At 41.1% G+C, this 24,326-nt stretch overlaps 1 pseudogene; it reads left to right on the top strand.

Moving 5' to 3' along the window:
• The first annotated feature begins 4,362 nt into the window (after positions 1–4,362).
• On the top strand, positions 4,363–7,463 carry LOC117831505 (annotated as a pseudogene).
• The last annotated feature ends 16,863 nt before the right edge of the window (positions 7,464–24,326 follow it).

Below are 24,326 nucleotides of genomic sequence, written 5' to 3'. Positions count from 1 at the left end.
TGTCACCATGGAGAGTTTGAGAGAGCAGAGTGGTCTTAAGCTATAAATGCAGTTTGAAGACATGGAGTTGGAGGTTTTAGTGGAGGAGGGAAATAAACACATCGGTGAACTCCAGCAGAGACATCTCAGCGTTAGAAATGCGATTTGGGAGGCCATCTGTGAAAAGGTGAATGATGTGAGAAAAAACAGAAGATCTGCCGATGAAATAAACGCATCTACTCTTCTCCAAAACACAATCAGTGTTTTGATGGAGTTTAAAGAGCGATTTGATGAGGCTTAGTCTGCCACTCTTGCTCTAGAAAAGTTAGGCGTCACTTGGATGAAGACAGTCTCCTCACTGTCCCAGGGAGCAACTTTCGGGTGAACGTTTTCAATGCCTGATATCATCATCCAGCAACTGTCCCAAAGATTCACCAGCTTAAATGGAACTGGGAACATGTTTGAGTCAATTCACCCCAACACACTGCTGCAAGCACGAGATGAGGAGTTACACAGAGCTGCCTGGTGCAGCTCAGTGAGCGCTCATTCTCCAAGTTAAAACTAACAAAAAACCCCTTGATGAGCACGATGGGACAGAATAGACTGAGTGGACATGTCATGTTATCTATTGAGAATGACAGATCAAAGAAAATGGACATACAGTGCATCGTGGACAAGTCCGCAGAGCTTAAGGCTCCTTCAATCAGTGGTGAGTAGGCCGAGTACTTCATGTTGATTTTTTGTTTGTATGTGAACATGTGGGCCGCTGTGCCAATTTGACTAAACTGTATATCTGTTGATACAGTGACCTACTGTGCTCTCATTATATGAAAAAGTTAAAGTGGGTGTCAGAATGATGCGGTCGCTATCCGTGGTGCTGAACTGCTTTGAATTTGTGTTGTTTTATTATTATTATTTTGTTCTCTTGGTTTGATTGACTAAAACATTTAGTAATGCTTGTAAGCCCAGCTTTTGTGGGCATGTTGTAAAGAGATGTTATGATGAGCTTTACAGTGACCACAGCCATGTGTGTGTAACGCTGTGCCAGTTTGCACCTGCCTTTCAAACGTGCTAAATATAGACGCAAATACAGCGCGCTCTATCTGCTTCAGGTTTGATAAATCACATTGCGTGTGTTAAATGATTACATTTGCATCTCCTCCTCCCAGTATTTTGCGCGTTCTGATGATTTACATGTATTCTGCATATTCATGAAGGCAAACACGCTAAATTATTTGCAAGTGCTATTTTGCTCATTTGACAGACGCAATCCTCGGTGCTCCCGGTTAGTACGTCAAGTTTGCACGTGTTTTTAGTAGATCGGGCCCAATGTCCCCAACTGTTTTTGGTGTACTGTATTTGTTGGATGCTACATCGCCTCCAATGAACTCCACATATCTGAAAGAATGGTTATTTTCTCTCCAAGTTTATTGCCAAACAAACAAAAAAGTGAATGTGCCTGCAGAAACTAAACAAGAGTGCATCAAACAATGAACCAAACTGGATAGTGATCAAAATAAGGCCTTATTGAAACTATCAATCATATACAAACGATAGGAAATTGCTCTGGCACTGACTCAACAAAGAAAAGAAAAGACAGGAGAGTAGGCACAACAACAATCCTGACAGGAATGGAATATCATCCAACTCTCTTTATACCATTATCCATTAAACATATGAATTATGTATGTATGTGATCAAACGTCTTTCCTGTGTCTTGAGTTTAAGAGTAGAAACACTTTACTGAGTGACTCTTCTGAAATGCTAATCTATTACTAACCACTGTGAGGCCAACATGGATGTGTCAGCTTGGTTCTTGTGAACATTATAAATCCACAAGTGCACAGCATGTTCTCCTTGGATTTGGGTTATAACACGATTGCAAATCAGTGTAGTTGGTCTTCTTATGTGTCCAGATGTTGATGTGTGTATGCATCCGAATCCCCAAAAATCTTAAGTTAAAGTTGGACACCTGCAGCTCACAGTAAGTGTATAGAAAAGGTCATTATCTATTATTCATGTCCAAGTCTTGAAGAGGAATATATGCTCATCTGGAGAAAACTTCTATTCTCTGTTCTCTAGGTAACGACTGCAATTCATCACTGAAAGCACAAGGGAGATGAATCATGAATTATTGAGCTTTTCTTTAGCACAGAACCCCTCCATCTGTATTTTTTAGTTAGTATCATCATACTAAATATCAGAATGTTGGGGAAAATGAACCCCTAAAGTAAAATATACAAGTTTATTGTCTCATATATAAAGTCAGGAAATAAAAGTTCAGACTCCAAAGTAGTCATGCTGTTGATGCATAAATTTGTTCTTTTTATAAAGTTATGCCTAATCTAGCCCTCCTGTTGACTTGTTTAGCTTAGTTTATGACAAAGAGCAGATGTGCTCAACTCTAAAACTTCTCAGTCACTCAGTAAAGTTTTGAGAATGACACAACTATTAATTTTCACAAAGTCTGCTGTTTCAGTTTTTTATAATGGCATTTTGCATATACTCCAGAATGTTATGAGGAGTGATCAGCTCAACTGTAATTAATTGCAAAGTCCCTCTTTGCCTTGAAAATGAACTTTATCACCAAAAACACATTTCCACTGCATTTCAGCCCTGCCACAAAAGGACCAGCTAACATCATTTCAATGACACACAGGTGTCACACACATTAACACAGGTGTGGGTGTTGATGAGGACAAGGCTGGTGATCAATCTGTCATGATTGAGAGACTGGACACTTTAAAAGGAAGATGGTGCATGACACCATTGTTCCTCATCTGTTAGCCATGGTTACCTGCAAGGAAACACGTGCAGCCATCATTGCATTGCACAAAAAGGGCCTAACAGGGAAGTTTATAGCAGCGAGTAAGATTGCACCTCAGTCAACCGTCTATCCAATTATCAAGAACTTCAAGGAGAGAGGTTCAATTGTTGCTAAACAGGCTCCAGGGCGCCCAAGAAAGTCCAGCAAGCGCCAGGACCGTCGTGCGTCTGCACGCACAGTGAGGCGAAGACTTTTGGAGGAAGGCCTGGTGTCAAGGAGGGCAGCAAAGAAGCCACTTCTCTCCAGTAAAAACATCAGGGACAGACTGATATTCTGCAGAAGGTACAGGGACTGGACTGCTGAGGACTGGGGTAAAGTCATTTTCTCTGATGAATCCCCTTTCCGATTGTTTGGGGCATCAGGAGGAAGGCTTGTTCGGAGAAGACGAGGTGAGCGCTACCATCCGTCCTGTCTCTTGCCAACAGTGAAGCATCCTGAGACCATTCATGTGTGGGGTTGCTTTTCGGTCAAGGGAGTGGGCTCTCTCACAATCTTGCCTAAAAACACAGCCATGAATAAAGAATGGTACCAGAACGTCCTCTGACAGCAACTTCTCCCAACCATCCAAGGGCAGTTTGGTGATGAAGAATGCCTTTTCCAGCATGATGGAGCACCTTGCCATAAAGCAAAAGTCATAACAAAATGGCTCGGGGAACAAAACATTAAGATTTTGGGCCCTTGGCCAGGAAACTCCCCAGATCTTAATCCCATTGAGAACTTGTGGTCAATCCTCAAGAGGCGGGTGGACAATCAAAAACCCACAAATTCTGACAAACTCCAAGCATTGATTATGCAAGAATGGACTGCCATCAGTCAGGATTTGGTCCAGAAGTTGATTGACAGCAAGAAGGGTCAACACTTCAAATATTGACTTATTGCATGAATTCTGTGTAATTCTCAATAAAAGCTTTTAATACTTATGAAATGCTTCTAATTGTATTTCATTATACCATAGAAACATCTGACAAAAACACCTAAAAACCCTTTTGAAAAGTGAACACTGTAAGCAAAAAGACATTAGCACTCGCAGTAATGTATATACAGCAGCTTAAAGAAGTGAACGTATTTCAGTCCAAGGCTTTCCTCATGTTGACCTACCTTATACGTATGACTGCAACCAGCTGACAAATTGAGTAAAAGACAAAAAGTCATTTGTATGACATGATAGATAGATGGTATAGTAGTGAGACTTTGCATCTGTGTATGGTGCTCATTGATGATGAATTGTGATCAATAATGGATCACATCCACATCTCCTACAGAATCTGGAACATCATTTAAATCACTTTTTAAAACTCACTTTTATAGTCTTGCTTTTATGTGATGTCGTCGTCTTCTTACTGCCTTTATAATTATTAGCATTTCACTTTCAATCCCATCTTACTTCCTTTAAATGCTATCTCCTCTGATGGACAACACGCCACACCCCCTCCAGGAGACCATAACAACACTAGGTAGCTCGTTCAGTGACAGACATGCACCTGGCTGCATGGACTACAGACTACCTCACCAACAGACCACAGTATGTGAGGCTCCAGGACTGTGTGTCCGACACGATGGTCTGCAGCACAGGAGCACCACAGGGGACAGCGCTCTCCCCCTTCCTCTTCACTCTGCACACCTCGGACTTCAGCCACAACTCTGGGAGCTGCCACCTCCAGAAGTTCTCCGATGACACAGCCATCGTCGGGTGTGTGTCTGAGGGGGACGAGCTGGAGTACAGGGAGGTCATCATGGACTTTGTCGACTGGTGTGAGCTAAACCACCTTCAGCTCAACACCAGCAAGACCAAGGAGATGGTGATCGACTTCAGCAGGAAAACACCCCAGACTGCACCGGTGAACATCCAGGGGTTGGACATCGAGAGGGTGGAGACCTACAAATACCTGGGTGTTCATCTCAACAATAAATTGGACTGGTCACACAACACCAACGTCCTGTGGGCCAAAGTCGTCTGCACCTGCTGAGAAGACTGAGGTCCTTCGGAGTGTGCAGGACTCTGTTACGGACATTTTATGACACTGTGGTAGCGTCTGCTTTCTTCTATGCAGTGGTCTGCTGGGGAGCAGGGAGCACAGACAGGGACAGGAAAAGACTTAACAGACTTGTCAGGAGGGCCAGTTCTGTCCTGGGCTGTCCTCTGGACTCCATAGAGGAGGTGGGTGAGAGGAGGATGTTAGCCAAGCTGACATCCATCATGGACAATCCCTCTCACCCCCTGCATGAGACTGTGGGGTCCCTGAGCAGCTCCTTCAGCAGCAGACTGAGACTCCCACCCTGCAGGACGGAGCGCTACCGCAGGTCCTTCATCCCATCTGCAATCAGACTGTTTAACACCAGCACTGCTGTGTCCCGTTAATCATCTGTTCAGATCATCTTTCATTCCACTACATGGAAGTTACTATGTGACTTGGCACATTCACAAATAACTACTGTATCCATCTGAATCACACTGTTCTTCATACTGTGTATGTTTGTTTTTAAATAACCTGGTGCAATTTTTATCATGCAATAACTTACCTTATCTATTTATCAGATAGAAGTGTACATAGTGTGTATATATCTGTAATAGTTTCCATATTTTATTTTAACTTTATTTTATTTTATTTTATTCTATCATATTTTAGCATTGTCATTTCTATTATTATTGCTATTATATATTTTTTAACTATGTTAGTACATTGTTGTATATCCTTGTCCCGTGTTGTAAGCTGCTGTAACAAAAGAATTTCCCCCAACAGGGGACAAATAAAGTATATCTTATCTCATCTTAGACTTCTTCACCCGTGGTGTCTCACAGAGAGATATCGCAGGTCTTTTCTTCCTGCAGTGGTCAGACTCTATAACCAATAATATATATATATATATATATATATATATATATATATATATATATATATATGTTGTAAGATATGCTTATTTTTACCTCTTTAATTTAATTGCTAATAACTTTTTAACAATTGATATTTTATAGGCTCTTGTTCACTTTATACCCTTTTGCACTGGCTACTTTGCTGCTGTGACACTTAAATTTCCCCGTATGTGGGACGAATAAAGGACTATCTTATCTCTTATCTTATCTCATCTTATCTTATCCTCCTCATACCTCATTCACTGCCTGTATTACTTCTATTCATCTTGATTGCCTTATTTATTTTACTGGTTTTATCAGCACATAACACTTTTATCTCTTTTCTGTCTTTACCTCCTGTTATTGTCTTTTAGCCTCTTAGCTCTCCCTCTTTTACTGCTGTATTCTTTTTTTACTGCTCGTAGCCCCTTTTTATTGTTTCTTTCCTTTTATATTTTTAATTGTCTTACTTTCTTGGCCCCTTTGGTCTCAGTTCATACTGTCGAGTACTTGTGTCGCCTGTGTTCTTCTTATTTTTGTGTTGGGTTCTTGTGATGACAGGTTCAATTGTTGTTTGGGTTCTCTTTATGTCTGATCTTGAATTTTGATTTTAGTTGTTGAAGCTCCCGTTCAGCAGCCTGAATGAAGAGTTCATGGTGTCCCGTACTAGAGAGGTGCTGCAATACCGGGAGTCCTAGGCCCCAAAAGTCTCCCAGGCTGGGATTGAGGTCAGGACGGGACGGAAGTGGAAGGCTGCAGAGGCTGTCGATGTTGCTGAGGCACGGCTAAGGCACAGGGTGCTGGTGGGCACAGTGGCTCATGGAAGAGCTGGCCTGGGTAGCAGCAAAACACCTCACTACAACAAGACACAGGGAAAGGACAAGAGGTCGCTGATCCAAGAGGAGGTGAGAGCAGCAGTCGAAGATCAGCGAACAAGCAGGATGGTTGGTATGCGGCAACAGGGAGCCTGGACGAGATGGGAGCAAGCCGTGGAGCGCAAAGTCTCATGGACCGAGCTGTGGAAAGCTCAGCCCCACCGAATGAAATTCTTAATCCAGGCTGTCTATGACGTTTTGCCAAGCCCATCCAACTTGTTTTCCTGGGGCATGGTTGAGTCACCAGCGTGCCCTTTGTGCCTGAAGAGAGGGACCCTGGAGCACATCCTCAGCTGCTGTTCAAAAGCCCTGGGCGAGGGGCGCTACCGCTGGCGCCACGACCAAGTTCTAAAGGCCATAGCGGACACCATCTGCAGTGGAATTAACCACTGCAAGCGCCTCCGCCCAGTGAAGAAAACAATCTCTTTCGTCAGAGCTGGGGAGAAGCCTAAATCAGCTGCCAGGACCACCTCCTCTGGCCTGCTCGCAACGGCGCAGGATTGGGAGCTGAAAGTTGACCTGGGGAAGCAATTGAAGTTCCCAGAAACTGTAGCCAGAACATCGTTAAGGCCAGACATAGTGCTGATCTCGGAAACCTCCAAGCAGGTCATTCTCTTGGAACTCACCGTGCCCTGGGAGGACCGCATTGAGGAGGCCAATGAGAGGAAGAGGGCAAAGTACACAGAGCTGGTGGAACAATGCCGAAGCAACGGGTGGCGAGCAAGGTGCGAGCCCATTGAGGTGGGATGCAGAGGGTTTGTGGGCCAGTCCCTATGCAGGGCCTACAATATGCTCGGCATCACAGGGAGCAGTAGGCGAAGGGCCATCAAGTCGGCCACAGAGGCAGCAGAAGTTACCTCAAGGTGGCTGTGGATCAGGAGAGGAGACCCGTGGGTGGGGTAGAGCTACCTGGACACAAGCCGGGGCTTGATCAACCCCAGCTGGGTCGCCTGGTTGAGGGTGTCTGATTGATTGTTGAAAGACCCGAAACACCCAATGACCCCAGGTTACATCACTGATGATGTGTCCAGGTGCATCACAAGTTGTGCATGCTCTTTTTGCTTATGAATGCCTTTTCTAATGGATGCCCTGCTGACTCTCAAGCATTTTGTAAACCGTTATTTTTAATGGTTCTAAATAAAAAATGCTATTATTATTATTATTATTATTATTATTATTATTGTTATTATTATTGTTATTATAACACACTTTTCTCACTTTAAGTTGCTGTTAATTATTATTATGAAAAGTGTCCTACTTTATTGTGAGTGCTGATATTCTTTGAACCCAAACCCTATTCCCTAACCATAAGATACTGTTACCTTAATCTTATCAAACGGCAACCATTTTGCAACTGTAGCTGTTCTTAGGTAGGTATAGGCACCAACACTACTTGGTAAAGTTTAGAATTGATGTTTGGTTTTAGAGGCGATATCTACGACAGTGAAAGTCCTGCAATTGGCTAATTGGCCATCCTAGGCATTTACAGCTAAATTGCACTGGCTTACCACAACAGACAAGACTAGTCTGGACTCTTGGGGAATAAGATACATAATCTTTATAGCTGAGTTTCTATTCCTCCATATTAAATGTACATACTTAATTTACCCTTGCAAAGAAATTTACCAAGGCTTTTGCGCCAATGGATACAGTTCAGTCAGACAACTCACGTTTAAATTGTTTATTGTAGCAGCAAATACATTCATGTTTGGCGCCCAGGCTCCGGCCTCATCACTCCCTGCAGATAAGTTTACATGCAGACTTTGAGGAGTGATGAGCAAAACGTGCTAAACACCCCCGGAGCCTGCAGGTGGAAGCTGGGGAGGCGGCAGAGAAGAAGAAAATATCAGCAATGGCATGCAGCAGCAGAGGCGTTGACAGGCAGAGGGAGAGATGGGAGATTTTTCCCCAGTTTAAATAGACCGCCAATTTGAGAGGCAGAGGGCAGGATTGGATGATGGTTATGAGAGTGGGACATGTGACGTGTATGGCATTGCAGCTCGAGTTGTCTGCCTGAACTAGCTCGCAGGCGTCGCTCCATAAATGTCAAAGTATATGTTTTTTGCATCAGAATATTTCAGAAGATGACACGACAGTGATTGTTTTTAAAGTAGCTTACCTGCAAAGCTCCAGCAGTGTCTCAAGCTTCTAGATTATTTTTATTCTGCATCTGTTAGCATGAGTGGAATGTGTATTTGCCGATGGACATCAAGTGTAGCTCTGATTGCATCTTTGTTTTTTTTTTGCTGCTGGGTGATCACACAAAAGTCTTGGATTAGAGGTTACTACTGTTGTCCATTCTCTGCTTTTAATTACTACCACTGCTGCATTTGCTGGACTATGCTTGAAGTGTCCAATCAGTTCACAGCATTTTGTCAACACATTCTGGAAACTAGTGTCACAGACTGACGGAGCAATAGACAGTAAACTGTATACAATGTTGTTGAAGATTGATGATTTATTGTTGCAATTTGAAGATCTGGTGCGATCTGGGATCCTTTATACGACAATGTGTCATACTGTGACCAGGGCTTTAGATATTAATCATATCAGCTTATGCTACATTGGTAACCAGGTTTACAGATAAGCCCATAGCTTCAAGCTGGGAACTTTAAAAGAAGTTTCATTTTCAGTCGTTCAAGAATGTAACTGAAATAATATATTCAGGCCATCTCTTCTTCTCTCTACATTGTCTGTTTTGAAGTTTGACTTCAAAAGAGAGAAAAACAAACACACAGGTTTTTTTAGTAAATATTTGTCTATGGTTTGATTTTATATAAATTTGACCTTTTATTGATTCAGATTTTCCAGTGTTTTGGTCCCAGTTTATTAATTCAGTGAGGTCATAATAAGAAATATATAATTAGATGATACAGAAAAAAACAAGATTCCAAACATGGGCATATTAAGAAATAAGAATAATACATTTGTCATGAGGTTCTTTACTCAACACTCACTTAAAGTGGAGAATGCACGTGTAGTAGTGATGGGAATTCCGGCTCTTTTTAAAGTGCTGGTTCTTTTGGATCGGCTCACTACAAAGAGCCGGATCTTTCGGCTCCCAAGTGGCTCCTCAGATTTGTTTTTGTTTAAATGAATGTATTACCTAAAATAATGTACAATTATATATAAAATGAGAAACTAATGTAAAAAACATACATTATATCAAATGTGTATTACTCAACACAGCAGAGTGCTACAAAAATGCATTATAAAGTACAAAAACAAGACCCATCACAATTAGACAAATAGATCCAATCTCTGATTGTATGTATATTATCTATAAACTTTTCAACACCTTCATTAACAGCAGGTTCCCTTCACTGTCTTTATTCTTCACTTATTGCACTGATGGATAAACACTTCTAATGTCCATGACCTGGATGACTGAGATCCTTCACAGACACTTCTAATGTGTCTTTGCAGGTTTTTTGTGGAGCCTGATTGATGACATATTTTCACCTTGCACAGTCTACACTCTGCCTTTAAACTGTCTCTGCCGTTGCAATGTGTCTAAAGTTTACTGTGTTTCCTGCAGTCACTCGTTTTCTCACCTTTCCAGTGCGTTCTCTGTCTGTCGCGCACGTTCTCCCTCTCGTCTCCCTCCTGTTGGTGTGTTCACTGTGTTGTGTGTGTCTGTAACCCCTCCCCTCCCCGTTCTGCTCAATGTAGACACGTGATTGGTCAAGACGCCACCATATGTTTTGGCCAATCACGTGAGGCTACAACAGAAAAAGACGAGAAAAAAAGAAAAGAAAAACGTCTCCCAGTCAGGAGCCGGCTCCCGTCGTTCACTTCAAAGAGCCGGCTCTTAGAGCCGGATCGTTCGCGACCGACACATCACTAACGCGTAGTCAAAAAATTAGGTGATGGTGGAATTAATTTGGCACCCAAAGTGCAGTGCAAAAAGACTTGTAATCTAAATATCTTCGAAACTGGCTCGCTAGAAAAAAATTGACCCCTCACAGTGAGAGCACATAGAGAAATGAGCTATCCAGACTACACTCATCTTTTGTACCAGGCTGTAAACATGTTTATTTCTGCTGTAAAGATCAGCTTTTTCCCATTCATGTGTATGTGACTTCCTGTACTTCCCAAGCCAGCCTCAAGTGGACACTCGATGAACTGCAGGTTTAAACACTTCTGCATTGGACTCATATTTTTTAGACCGGAGGTTGCCGCTTGGTTTCCACAGAGCTTCATATTGAGCTTTTTTAACTTACTTCCTCTCATTTAATTCCTTGTATAAATTAAGATTTAAAATGACAATAGAGGGGAAATTAAAAAGACCCACAGCAGTACTATTATATATTTGAATAACAGACAAAAAGATTAAAATAAAGAGTGAAACACAATATCCTTGAAAGTGCTGATGAATCCATCAAGTCAGGTGGTGGTGAATATTACTCAGCACTTTTGTATCCTACTTTAATACACAGCTAATTTATCATAGAAAATATGTATTGGGAGAAATAAAATGCTGCTGTTATTACTTTTGTCACAGAAATAATCAGGACCAACATTACATTGAAAGAGTCATGGTAGTCAGGATGCAAACTCTGTTCAAAGCTGCACTTTGTTTGGCCTCCATCACCTCTGACCATTACAAGATTTCTTGCATAAGGTTAGGGTTGCAAAATTCCGGGAATTTTCAAAGTTGGAAACTTTCCATGGGAATTTATGGGAATAAACCAGGAATTGACTAAATTGAAGATTAGCTCTTAATAGGGAACTTAAATATAGCTGGGGAAAATATATTTGAGCATAATCCTGACTAAAACAACCAGATTTCATGCAAGTTGAAAATCTATGCTATTCCTCAATCACATGCACATAGCACACTACTTACTGCAGGGCTATTGAGACCACGCCCCCTACATGCACTGTGCATTCCTCCATCACATGAAGCACAGATGATTTCTAGAATCCTGCAGAGGCTAGGTTTGAGAAGCTTGAGGGAAGATGCTTTTTGATTTGCATGTTGAATGTGACTTTGTTGGAGGGAGAGCAGCTCTTTTCATTTAACATTTTGAATGGGGCTTTGTTGGAGGTAGAGCAGCTCTTTTCATTTAACATTTTAAATGGGACTTTGTTGGGATTGCGTTTTTGTTCATTTTTGAATGGGTTGGGTCGGAGGGATGAGTAACATTTAACTCAACATTCATGTTTTTGTTCTTCAATGAAATAATTGATTGTTCAATAAAATATTGAACATTTGATAAAGTTCTACTTACAAATAAATCTGTTTTAATTGTATTATTTTGGATGGATGTCTGCTTATAACAAAACACACTGACTCATATTTTTAGACCGGATATTGCTGCTTGTTTAAACCCTGTAGCCCCTCCCACTTAGCATCAATGATTACATAATTTTAACCAAAGGCAAATTTTCTTAATATTTAAGGCATTTCAGACTTTGCAACTTAAGCACATTTCACAAAGACATTTTAAACAATGTTTGTTGGCATTTTATTTCAACCCAAACACCATTTTTAGAACAAAACTGACAACAACATAAAAAGTTTCAATTGCAGGAACCTCGTGACCACTTTTGCCGGCCACATCCACCTATTAAAGGTGACATATCATGCAAAATGGACTTAAAATGGTTCTCTACCTGAAATATGTTTCCCTGGCATGTCTACAAACCCCCCGAGAATGAAAAAAATCCATTCTGCCCCTGTTCTGATTTCTCCACCTTTCTGTAAATGTGTGTGAAACGAGCCGTTTCAGATTTCCGTGTTTTTGTTACGTAACAACAATATCCGGTCTGTCACGGAGTCAGAGCTCGGAGCTCCTCCGTTTTTCATTACCTGCACAAATGTGTGCTAACAAGGAGCTTAGGAGGGAGGCATGCTAGTTGTAGGCTGTCTTAATAAACACAAAGGTCGGTTTTACTCCCCACGTCTGCAGATTTGAAGATCTAGTGGATGATTTCTATTTTTCATGGAAAAGTGCTAGCACTAATTAGCATAGCTACATAGCTACATGTCGTAGCTGTAGCTGTGTACCAAGACACACGTCTACATACTGACAAATAAAACAACAAGAAACACAGAATCTGTGACCAATCCTTCAGAAAGGTCCCGCTGCCTCTCTGGCAGAGGTCGGTTTTACTCCCCACGTCTGCAGATTTGAAGATCTAGTGGATGATTTTTATTTGTCATGGATAAGTGCTAGCGCTAATTAGCATAGCCACATAGCTACATGTTCATAGCTGTAGCTGTAGCTCTGTACCAAGACACACGTCGACATACTGACAAATAAAACAACATGAAACACTAAATCTGTGACCAATCCTTCAGAAAGGTCCTGCTACAGGCGCCTCTCCATCAGGATCAGATTCTGGATCAGATTCAGAGGGTTGAAGTAACGCGGGTCTGTGAGCAGCCGTGTATATTCAGCCAACATGTAAACATTAGATCAACGTGCTGGAGAGCTGAGGCACATTCACTTCCTGAGGGGGCGTGGTCAGAGGGAAAACAGAGTGTTCTGAGGAGGGCTGAAGAAGAGGGCTTTTCAGGCATGCCAAAATCTGATTTCAAAGTGTTTTTTTGAGCATAAACTTTAAAGACATGTTTTGGGGACCTCTTAGACCAATATATATTGATGAAAAAAGTGTGATATGTCACCTTTAACTCTGCAGAAATGATGCGCTCTGTTTCCTCGTTCCCAAACACGCGCAGGATTTGGCAGAGCGCATAATGCAAAGCACCCTAGCAGGTAAGTGGACCGGAGGCTTTGTAAATGTTTGTTTCAGATACAAGAAATAGAGCTCCCAAGTGTGCACCCTTGATTACTCCATCGAGAGGCGGAACACTGAAGCAAAGGGTAAGTTTGGTGTGTATCTATGTGCATTAGCGTGTGTGTATGTGTGTGTGTGTGTGTGTGACGGTGCTGCTCCATCACAAAGTTGTATACAAAGACAAAAGTATTTAAAGAGGTACATAACAAGGAAATACGTGTAAGGGTTCAAATGTGCTTGATGAAATAAGGATAATCCTCTTTTCTTTTCACATCCTTGGCCCTATAACCTCTGCATGAGTAAACATGTTCCATTTTAGAGGAGAAGTAACATGCCTGTGTCATTCAGGTAATTCACAAAGCTTACCTTTACCAGCATCAAAATCAACAAAACCCAATACACAATATGTTTGTAGATTTAGAGGACATTTTTTTCATTTATCAGCAGAGGTGAACCTTTTGCTAAGTTCAAGAGTGCTGAAGTATTTACACACTCTCAATGTCCAGCTCTAACCATTTGTAATACATCTACAGACAAACCTAAGTACGAAAGAGCCTTGGTAAACAAGCATGTTCACCTGAATGTTGGATAAGGAGCAGGCATACCGTTTATGTCCTTCAGAAGCCCCATTGGTCTGGTTGACGACATAAGTTCTGTTTTGGGACTCATTTTTCTTTCTCTTGTTGAGTTTTCTTGTTGGCAATAAAGACCCTGTTCTGCAGTTTGTTTATGCCACTCTTATTTGTTGAGTTGTATCAGGGGTAAACAGCATCCTTGGACTTTCAGCTGAAACCATTTTCCCATTTGATAAATGGGTGTTTTTGCTCTCAATGCCCCTCTCTTAGTGTTTGTGTTTGTGAAATATTGAGGCATGTAGGGTGAATAGAATATACTTCTGCTTTTTGGAAACTTTAGAAACTTTGTGTCTGTGTAAGAGGGAAAGTTTTAAATTGCTAACTAGCAATTTAAAACTTTCCCTCTTACACAGACACAAAGTTTCTAAAGTATAGAGCTTATTGCAAGCTGTTTTAACAGAGATGATGAACTTTTCTAGGGGTTGGCATGAGCCCTCACTGAATCCTGTGTAGTGTTGCAGTCAAGACTACACTTACTGAGACCAAGACATGACCAGGGCCAAGGCAGGGAGAAACCAAGACAAGACTAAGACCATATATAAATGAAAAATCATCAGAAGAGTGAACAAAATAAGAGTTCCTCTTTTTCTTTTTTCATGTAATATATAAGAAATACATTAAAAAAAAACATTGAATAGCACATAAAACTTTTTTCTACAACTTGAATTCATTTGAAATATTTTGTTGTTTTTAGAAAAACCATGTTTGTTAATGTGACTGAATACTTAAGTTGTTTCATAGTTTTCACCATCAAGAGGTCCCGGGTCTCCCAAAGAATGTATGGCACCAAACATATATTTACCTTTGTTCTGGTGATTTTTTTGCACCAATACTTGCCTTTCTGCACCATTCAGTTCTTGTGTCTCTACATTAGGCAGGCAGTCACACTATGGGGCTAGTTGGCTGTATATGAAGCAAGTGGCAACATCCTTCCGAGAGAATTGAAGCCAATACAGAGTGTTAAAAGCTACATTTTCTTGAGTGTGCACTTGAGGCTGACTCTGAAAGTACCAGAAACCACATACACACCAATTCAAAAAAGACAATCTTTACAGCAGAAATAAACATGTTTACAGCCTGGTACAAAAAATGAGTGTAGTCTGAATAGCTCATTACTCGATCAGCACAAACTGTATGGGGCATGAATTCTTTCATAACGCTGCAATTTGGAAGCTATTAAAGGTGACATATCACGCTTTTTTCATCAATATATATTGGTCTAAGAGGTCCCCAAAACATGTCTTTAAAAGTTTATGCTCAAAAAAACACTTTGAAATCAGATTTTGGTCTGCCTGAAGAACCCTCTTCTTCAGCCCTCCTCAGAACACTCTGTTTTCCCTCTGACCACGCCCCCTCAGGAAGTGGATGTGGCCTCGGCTCTCCAGCACGTTGATCTAATGTTTACATGTTGGCTGAATATATACGGCTGCTCAGAGATCACGTTACTTCAACCCTCTGAATCTGATCCAGAATCTGATCCTGACGGAGAGGCGCCTGCAGCAGGACCTTTCTGAAGGATTGGTCACAGCTTAGTGTTTCTTGTTGTTTTATTTATCAGTATGTAGACGTGTGTCTTGGTACACAGCTACGAACATGTAGCTATGTGGCTATGCTAACTAGCGCTAGCACTTATCCATGATAAATAAAAATCATCCACTAGATCTTCAAATCTGCAGACGTGGGGAGTAAAACCGACCTCTGCCAGAAAGGCAGCGGGACCTTTTCTGAAGGATTGGTCACAGATTCTGTGTTTCTTGTTGTTTTATTTGTCAGTATGTAGATGTGTGTCTTGCTACACAGCTACAGCTACGACATGTAGCTATGCTAACTAGCGCTAGCACTTATCCATGATAAATAAAAATCATCCACTAGATCTTCAAATCTGCAGACGTGGGGAGTAAAACCGACCTTTGTGTTTATTAAGACAGCCTACAACTAGCATGCCTCCCTCCTAAGCTCCTTGTTAGCACACATTTGTGCAGGGAATGAAAAACGGAGGAGGGATTCAGTATTATTTTATACAGTCTATGGGCTGAACAAGCTCCGAGCTCTGACTCCGTGACAGACCGGATATTGTTGTTACGTAATAAATACGTAATTTCACACACATTTACAGAAAGGTGTAGAAATCAGAACAGGGGCAGAATGGATTTTTTTCATTCTCAGGGGGTTTGTAGACATGCCAGGGACACATATTTCAGGTAAAGAACCATTAGAAATTCAATTTTGCATGATATGTCACCTTTAAGATTATGAGAGGCACAGCTGACTTGATTGACAGACAGGAAGCCTCCTGGCTTTTGTCTAGGAGGCTCAAAGCCTGCTTCTTACCCCACATTAGCCCGACAGCAGTTAGGTTGAGTTCAGTATTTCCAATATGGCTCCTGGGGACGATTGGCTTCAAAACAACGCTTCAGAAGCAGATAGGTGACGTCATGGATTCCACCTCCATTATTTATACAGTCTATGAAATGACTTCCTGTTTCTTTTTAAAACAGCAAGAAAGGTTGAAAAAGTGAAGATAACCTTATGGTGGTTCAGATGAAGACAGATATGTTTGCATTTAGTAAAACAATTTCTCTCCAGTTAAATATTTATGTATAAATTCCATCTGGGTTATTCTCTTCAGATGACAATGTCATAAATGCTCCTTCTATACCACTCCATACTCCCACTAAAATAGATACTTTTGCTGGCAAGAGCAAATGTAATGACTAACTCTATTGGATATTAGCCATTTTCATTGGACCTTTAACCGGCAGTTATTACTTTCAATAAGCCTGCTCATCTGCTTAACTCAGGCTGAAAATCCTGGCCTTCATCCCCCTCACTTTAGATCTATTCTCAAGAGGTTGGATGGTTTTGTTAGAAATGGAACCATTTTATATAAGTGCGCTTTATTACTGTGTCTACTTCTGTTACGACTCCCACCTGTCCTCTCTGGAAAGTCATTTATTTTACAAAGCGAAGGAAGAATTGTCTACCATCTTACAAAATTAAAATGGCCTTTGTCTCTCAGTACACTGTAAATCTACCATCTATAAAGAGAGCCTTTCTTTAACCAAACAGACCTCTTTGGATTGGATTGGACTTACATGCTATATCACATCCTGGTAAGGGTAGCAGTAATTCTGGCGATAGATCTCCCTGTCATGTTTTTATGAAATTTGCCTTTTTTCTTTTTTATATTTCCACCTTGACACCTTCTCTTTTGCTATCATGGTTTCATTGAACAAGTGTCTGGCTCATGAAATAATTCAATTAAGTTTCAATTAGACAAAAAAAAACCTTGTGTTAACTGCCCTGATGAGTAGAGTATGAGATAAGTAATTTAATGAACTGGTAGGTTCTTGGTCTTTTACAGTGTTAATTAAAAGGGACTTGTTTTTATTTCCTGCATTTCCTGCAGTTCTAAACTAAATAGTTCACTACTTTTAAAGCACTAATATCCTTTTGATTACCATCTTTACCAGCCCCTCCACAGATGGCTTTTTTTGAAAAAGTGAAAACATTTAAGAACACCCTGTTGAGCCGCATTTTGTAATAACGGTGCATTTTGTAATAAACGTCCAAAATGTAATAACTTTTTCATTTCATTTTGTAATAAGCCGCATTTTGTAATGAACTGCCGCATTTTGTAATAAACTGCCCCAAAGCATTTTGTAATAAATTTTGCCGCATTATGTAATAAGTTATTACATTTTGAGAAGATTATTACAAAATGCGTTGGGGCAGTTTATTACAAAATGCGGCTTTATTACAAAATGAAATGAAAAAGTTTTTACATTTTGGACGTTTATTACAAAATGCACCGTTATTACAAAATGCGGCTCAACACACCCATAATATGACTAAAATTACAACCACAAGTCCAAAAAGTTGGGATGATTTGAAAATGTTGATTTCATCATCCACAGCAGTGTTTCCCAAAATGAGGTTTGGGACCCCTTTGGGGGTCGTGAGACACTGGTAAGGGGGTCGCAAGATGCCTTCCAAAAAACAATAAAAACTTTGGCTGATCAAAAATTGCATATTTTATCCTTTGTTGTAAAAACATACAAAATGTGTTGCTAAATATTAGATGCAACGGAATTATAAAACGTCATACATTTTCCAACGCTTGATCCGTAAGGCAACTGGACTGGCAATGATTGCCAGGAACTAGACAATGGCTGTTTTCGAAATCGCCTACTATACTAGCAGTACGTACTGATATGTCCAAAATTCAGTATGTAGTAAGTAGTATGTGAACAAGAGCAAAATCTGCAGTATGCCAAAACTCCCCGGATGTCTACTGATACGGGAAAATATCTCAGTGTGCATCGGACCAGTCTGCCTCGCGTACTGTTTCCCATTAAGCACAGCGCTCATTCTGCTTTTTCTTTTTCCTTATTTTTTGACGGGAGGAAATCCGTTTTTGGGTGCTGTGAAAGTTATCAAATTACATGTAGGGGAGAGTGGGGTAAGATGAGCCAATTTTTACTTATGTTGCTCTCTAGGCTAGAAATAAATAGACAGAAGTACACTTAAAACATATAATATATTTCAGGATGTTTCCTATCAATTGCAATTGTAAAAATGCTTCTAGTACAAAGAACCCTGAAAATATGACTTCCCAAAAAAAAGTGTAACTGTGGCTCAACTTGCCCCAGGTTAGGGGTAAGTTGATCCAAGTCAGTGGGTAAGTTGAGCCATCATGAGGTAAATTGACCTTCTGATTTTTTTTAGTTTAAACCTGAGCCATCTCGACCTAAAACAATATAATTCATACTATCAAGATATAAGTTAGCCTTTGCAGACTTTCAGAATCATGTCATTTCATGCACACCCTACCTGCTAAACCCTTTTCGTTCCAGTTATTGGGTACAGGAATGTTGTTCCTCTCTGCTAGTTCTAATGCCAGTTCACAGCATTTCTTTGGAGTAAGGCCGTGGAACTGCTCAGCTAGCTTTTTTATGTGGTCTGCTAGATCCTTCTCCACCTCCTTTGTGAAGACCCTCTTTGCTTCTGCTGTTCCACTGTACCCTACTGATTTTACTTCCTTTACCTCCTTCTTTTTTATGTATCTCCGCAGGGTTGACCTGTCAACATTTCTGTCTTTAGCCACTGATCTGATGGATTTTCCACCCTTGACATCAGCTGCTGCTCTCTCCATCTCTTCAAGGGGTGTTGAGCCCCAGTTGGTCTTTCTTTTGTAGCTCCTTGGCATGATAGCTTTTCTAAAATGTTTAAAACCAAATCAGGTGTGTCATTCTACACTGAAATTCAGTTTTATGCTTCAGAGACTTTACTTAACTTCAGTGCATGGTGGCGAGGTAAATTGAACCAGTGGCTCAATTTACCCCACAGCATATGGCTCATTTTGCCCCATAGACGCCATTTTGGAAAAAACAGCCTAGCTAAGCCATTTGGGCTAATCTTTAGCTAAATGCTTCACTTGGTTTTATACGTTAGCAAATCACCAACATGCATAATATGCATTTTTAGACCTATATACATTTGCTTTGAAATAATATTCATTATAGCTGACATGCAGAAAATTTACTTCGACTAGTAAAAACATGTTTTTTGTGAAAAAAAATACCAACCAATTGTCCCATGTGCTTCTCTTGAACAGTGCCAGGTACAAATGATGGGTGCTTCCTGAATTTATGGTCACATGACAACAAATGTACACAGTTGCTTAGAAACAAGGGGTGGGTCAACTTACCCACTGGCTCATCTTACCACACTCTCCCCTAAACTACTTCCTAACTTTTTAAATCATAAATGGATGCTAAATAAGCTTTTTATTTATCGGCTTCGCCGTTGTTTACTTCCGCTTTCCGAAACCGGAAATCCAGCGACGTCTGGCTCAGCATGCTGCATGACAGATCGAACAGAACAGTCATACTACATACTAAATTCAAACACAGTATGTAGTAGGCAATACCTACTGCCTACTACATTAGTAAGTAGTATGTAGCAGACCGTTTCGGAAACAGCCAATGACTGTACTTAGACCCTTTGTGACTCCTGGACACACCCACTTCTGTTAGAGGCTTATATCTTCGAGCTTTTCCCAAGTCTAGTCAGAACTGAAGAAGCCTTTCGGAGGAGAGGTGAAACGTCCTCAAGAATTTCTACCAGTCCAGTTGCCTTACGGATCAAGCTTTGGATTACGAAGACCTGGATGACTGAGAACCTTCACAGACGTCATACATTTTCTTCTTCTTCACTTTATTCACTTTACAGCTCAACCTGTCCAAGACTGAGCTTATTATCATTCCAGCCAGTCCCACTATGGACCCACAGATCAATATCCAGTTTGGATCACAAGACCTCATGCCCACTAAGTCTGCCCGAAATCTGGGTGTCATGATCGATGACCAGCTAACCTTCAAGGTTCATGTTGCCTCGATTGCTCGGTCCTGCCGTTTTTCCCTCTATAACATCAAGAGGATCAGACCCTACCTGACAGAACACGCAACACAGCTCCTGGTTCAAGCTCTTGTAATGTCACGCATTGACTACTGCAACTCCCTACTGGCAGGCCTCCCTGCATGCACAGTCAAACCTCTGCAAATGATCCAGAACGCAGCAGCACGTCTGGTCTTCAACCAGCCTAAGGCAGCTCATGTCACTCCCCTGCTCATCTCACTACACTGGCTTCCAGTTGCAGCTCGCATCAGATACAAAACTCTAATCATCACTTACAAAGCAGTAACCAAAACTGCTCCAGTTTACCTGGAACCCCTCATCCAGGTCTACTGCCCTTCTCGCCCGCTACGCTCAGCCTCTGAAAAGCGCCTAGTGCTTCCAGCACACAAGGCCTCAAAATCACTAGCTGGACTCTTCTCTTCTGTTGCCCCTAAATGGTGGAATGAATTGGCCAACTCCATTTGATCTGCAGAGTCCCTCTCTACTTTCAAAAGACAGCTAAAGACCCAGCTCTTTAGGAAGCACTATGCACTTAGCTAGACTGTTCTCCATTGTTGTCCCCAGTGGCAGATCAAGTCTTCCAGCTACAGTTGACTCACACTGTCCTGCTCTACTCTGGGAATCTGTGTTCAGCTCTAGAGTGACCCAGCACTTGGTACTTTGGTCATTATTGTGATGATGTTAATTGTTGATGATGATAATGGAAGGTCTTAAATTGGTTGGTTGCTTCATTGTAGATGTTCCTTATTTCAGGAAAAAAAAAAAAAAAAAAGTTCCTTACTTATTTTTGTGCATTGCCTTTACACTGCTTGGCAGTACCTGCACCCAAATTGACTTGAAGCACTTTGTTACTCTTACTGATCTTGTTTCCTCTTGTCTAGATCTTTGCTTGTGTTGTTCTTGTTCTCGTATGTACGTCGCTTTGGATAAAAGCATCTGCTAAATGACATTGTAACATTGTAACATTGTATTGCCACATGACCCCTAAGGAAATGTTGCTGCTATAGCCTAAATGGTAAAAGGACTTGTACTTATATAGCGCTTTTTCTAGTCTTTCTGACCACTCAGAGCACTTTTACACTACTCGTCACATTCACTCACTGATGGTAGAGGATGTTAATGTAAGGGACCATAATCTCATTCATTCACATTCACACACCTCTGAACAACAGAGGGAGCAATTTGGGGTTCAATGTCTTGCTCAAGGACACTTTTACATGTGACTGGGATCGAACCGCCAACCTTCTGATTGATAGACAACAGACTCTACCCACTGAGCCACAGCCACCGACATATATGTAGGTTTTTGGATAGGCATACTAGTTCCTGCATCCGGCTATAAGCAACATTTAACAACCTCAGGACGGTGGGGGGGGTGCAGTCTCTGGCTCTGTTATTTTGGGGTTCTTGCAATAAAACGTTTGGGAACCCCTGATCTACAGTACACAACATCATTTAAAGATTCAGAGATTCTGGGGAAAGCTCTGGGGAAAGCTCTGGGGATAGGGTGAAAGAAAATTGCATAGCTGTGATCTTCAGGCCCTCAGGCAGCGCTGCATTACAAACAGACATAACTCTGTAGTTGAAATCATTGACTTCCAAGACCCCTGTCTGTGAACATGGTTTACCGCTGCATCCACAAATGCAGGTTGAAGCTGTATGAAGCAAGGAGGAAACCATATGTAAAGATGACCTAGATACACTGGAGACTTCTATGGGCCCAAGCCCCTTTCAGATGGACTGAGGCTAAGTGGAAAACTGTCCTGTGGTCTGGCGAATTAAAATATGACATTCTTTTTGGAATTCATGGACACAGTGTCCTTTGCTATAATGAGGAGAGTGACCCTGCTTATTATCAGCACACAGTTCACAACCCAGCATCCCTGACAGTATGGGTTAAGTTTACAATATTTTCAATGAGGGTTCTAATGATTTGAAAACCATCAAATTATGTTTTCATAATAATTTACACTGTTTCCAACTTTTTGTGGAACTGGGGTTATAACCTTTAATTCTGCAATAAAATATAATTAGTTTGAGAATAAAATATTCCACAGCCTTGTGATATTGAACAGAATTGTGATGGCAGTAGTGCTTGGACCATGCTCTGTATTTAACTCACATTTTGAGCTGCATCAAGGCTATGAAGGTCTGTGGACTTACTGTCAAAATCATTTTTAGATAATAAATAGACATAATAAATTCACATAATATAAAGCCTTCAAAATTCAAATTCAATTTGAAGTTTTTAGCATTTTGATTAAAATTGCTGATGCCCATTCAAACATGTATTTATACGTCACTTAAAATTCTGGGAAAAAAGCAAAGTTTATTGAAATGTCATTCATTTCGCACCCAGAACCACCAACACCACAGTAACAGGAGGATGACACCAGCCTCACTTGTTTTTGGCCCTGTTTCCAGATTAGTAGAGGGGAGACTTGACTTCCCCAGACTCCCTTGAATTCCCAGCTGACTCTAGGTCTTGTTGTCTGATTTCAGCTTGTTTTGTCTCCAACTGACTGTGAGGGAGCTCTGGAGGGAAACATCGCTCCGGGGGGATTTGGTTGACAGCGTGGAAGTCAGTGGGGAAAGAGGCTGATGAGTCTCACAGCGGCAGGACTGTGCTGTTGTCTGACACTGCTATTTCGGACTCTGGGTACATGTCAGTCCATGAAATGATATGTACAGTGGATAGCGAAAGTCTACACACCCCTGTTAAAATGCCAGGTTTTTTGATGTGAAAAAATGAGACCAAGATAAATCATGTCAGAACTTTTTCCACCTTTAATGTGACCTATAGCATGAACAATTCAATTGTGCATGCCAAATCCCATTCAAACTCATGACAGATAGTAGTCAGTATACACCTGTCATCATTTAAAGTGACTTTGATTAATCCCAATAAAGATCAGCTGTTCTAGGAGGATTTTCATGACATGTCCTCAGTTTCATCTTACAGCAAAAGCCATGGTCCACAGAGAGCTTCCACAGCAGCAGAGGGATCTCATTGTTGAAAGGACTCAGTCAGGAGAAGGGTACAAACATGTTCCAAGGCATTAGATATCCCATCGACCACAGTGAAGACCGTCATCATCAAGTGGAGAAAATATGGAACAACAGTGACATTACCAAGAACTGGACATCCCTCCAAAACTGATGAAAAGACCAGAAGAAAACTGGTCAGGGAGGCTTCCAAGAGGTCTACAGCAACATTAAAGGAGCTGCAGGGATTTCTGACTAGTACTGTCTGTGTACTACATGTGACAACATCTCTCCTATTCTTCACATGTTTCAGCTATGGGTAGGGTGACAAGACGGAAGACTTTTCTTATGAAGAAAAACATCCAAGCCCGGCAACATGTTTCAAAAACACACATGAAGTCTCCCAAAAGCATCAAATGTTTTATGGTCTGATCAAACCAAGGTTGAACTTTTTTGCCATAATTCCAAAAGGTATGTTTGTCATAAAAACAACACTGCACATCACATAAAGAACACCAGACCCACAGAGAAGCATGGTGGGGGCAGCATCATGCTTTGGGCCTGTTTTTCTTCAGATGGAACCAGGGCCTTAGTCAAGGTGGAGGGAAGTATGAACAGTTACAAACACCAGTCAGTTTAACACAAAACCTCCAGACCTCCGTTAGAAAGATGAAGATGAAGAGGAATTTCACCTTTCAACACGACAACAAACCAAAGCATACATCCAAATCAACAAAAGCATGGCTTCACCAGAAGAAGGTTAAAGTTTTGGAATGGCCCAGCCAGAGTCCAGACCTGAATCCAGTTGAATATCTGTGGGGTGGTCTGAAGAGGGCTGTGCACAGGAGATGCCCTCACTATCTGATGGATTTGGAGCTTTTTTATAAAGAAGAATGGGCAAATATCACCACGTCAAGATGTGCCATGATAATAGACTCCTACAAAAAGAAAACTGAGTGCTGTAATAAAATCAAAAGGTGCTTCAAACAATTATTACTTAAAGGGTG

The sequence above is a fragment of the Notolabrus celidotus genome, chromosome 19 (assembly GCF_009762535.1).
Source record: "Notolabrus celidotus isolate fNotCel1 chromosome 19, fNotCel1.pri, whole genome shotgun sequence".
Classification (NCBI taxonomy): Eukaryota; Metazoa; Chordata; class Actinopteri; order Labriformes; family Labridae; genus Notolabrus; species Notolabrus celidotus.
The sequence above is the reverse complement of the archived record's forward strand: the minus strand, read 5'-3'. Positions and strand labels throughout refer to the sequence as shown.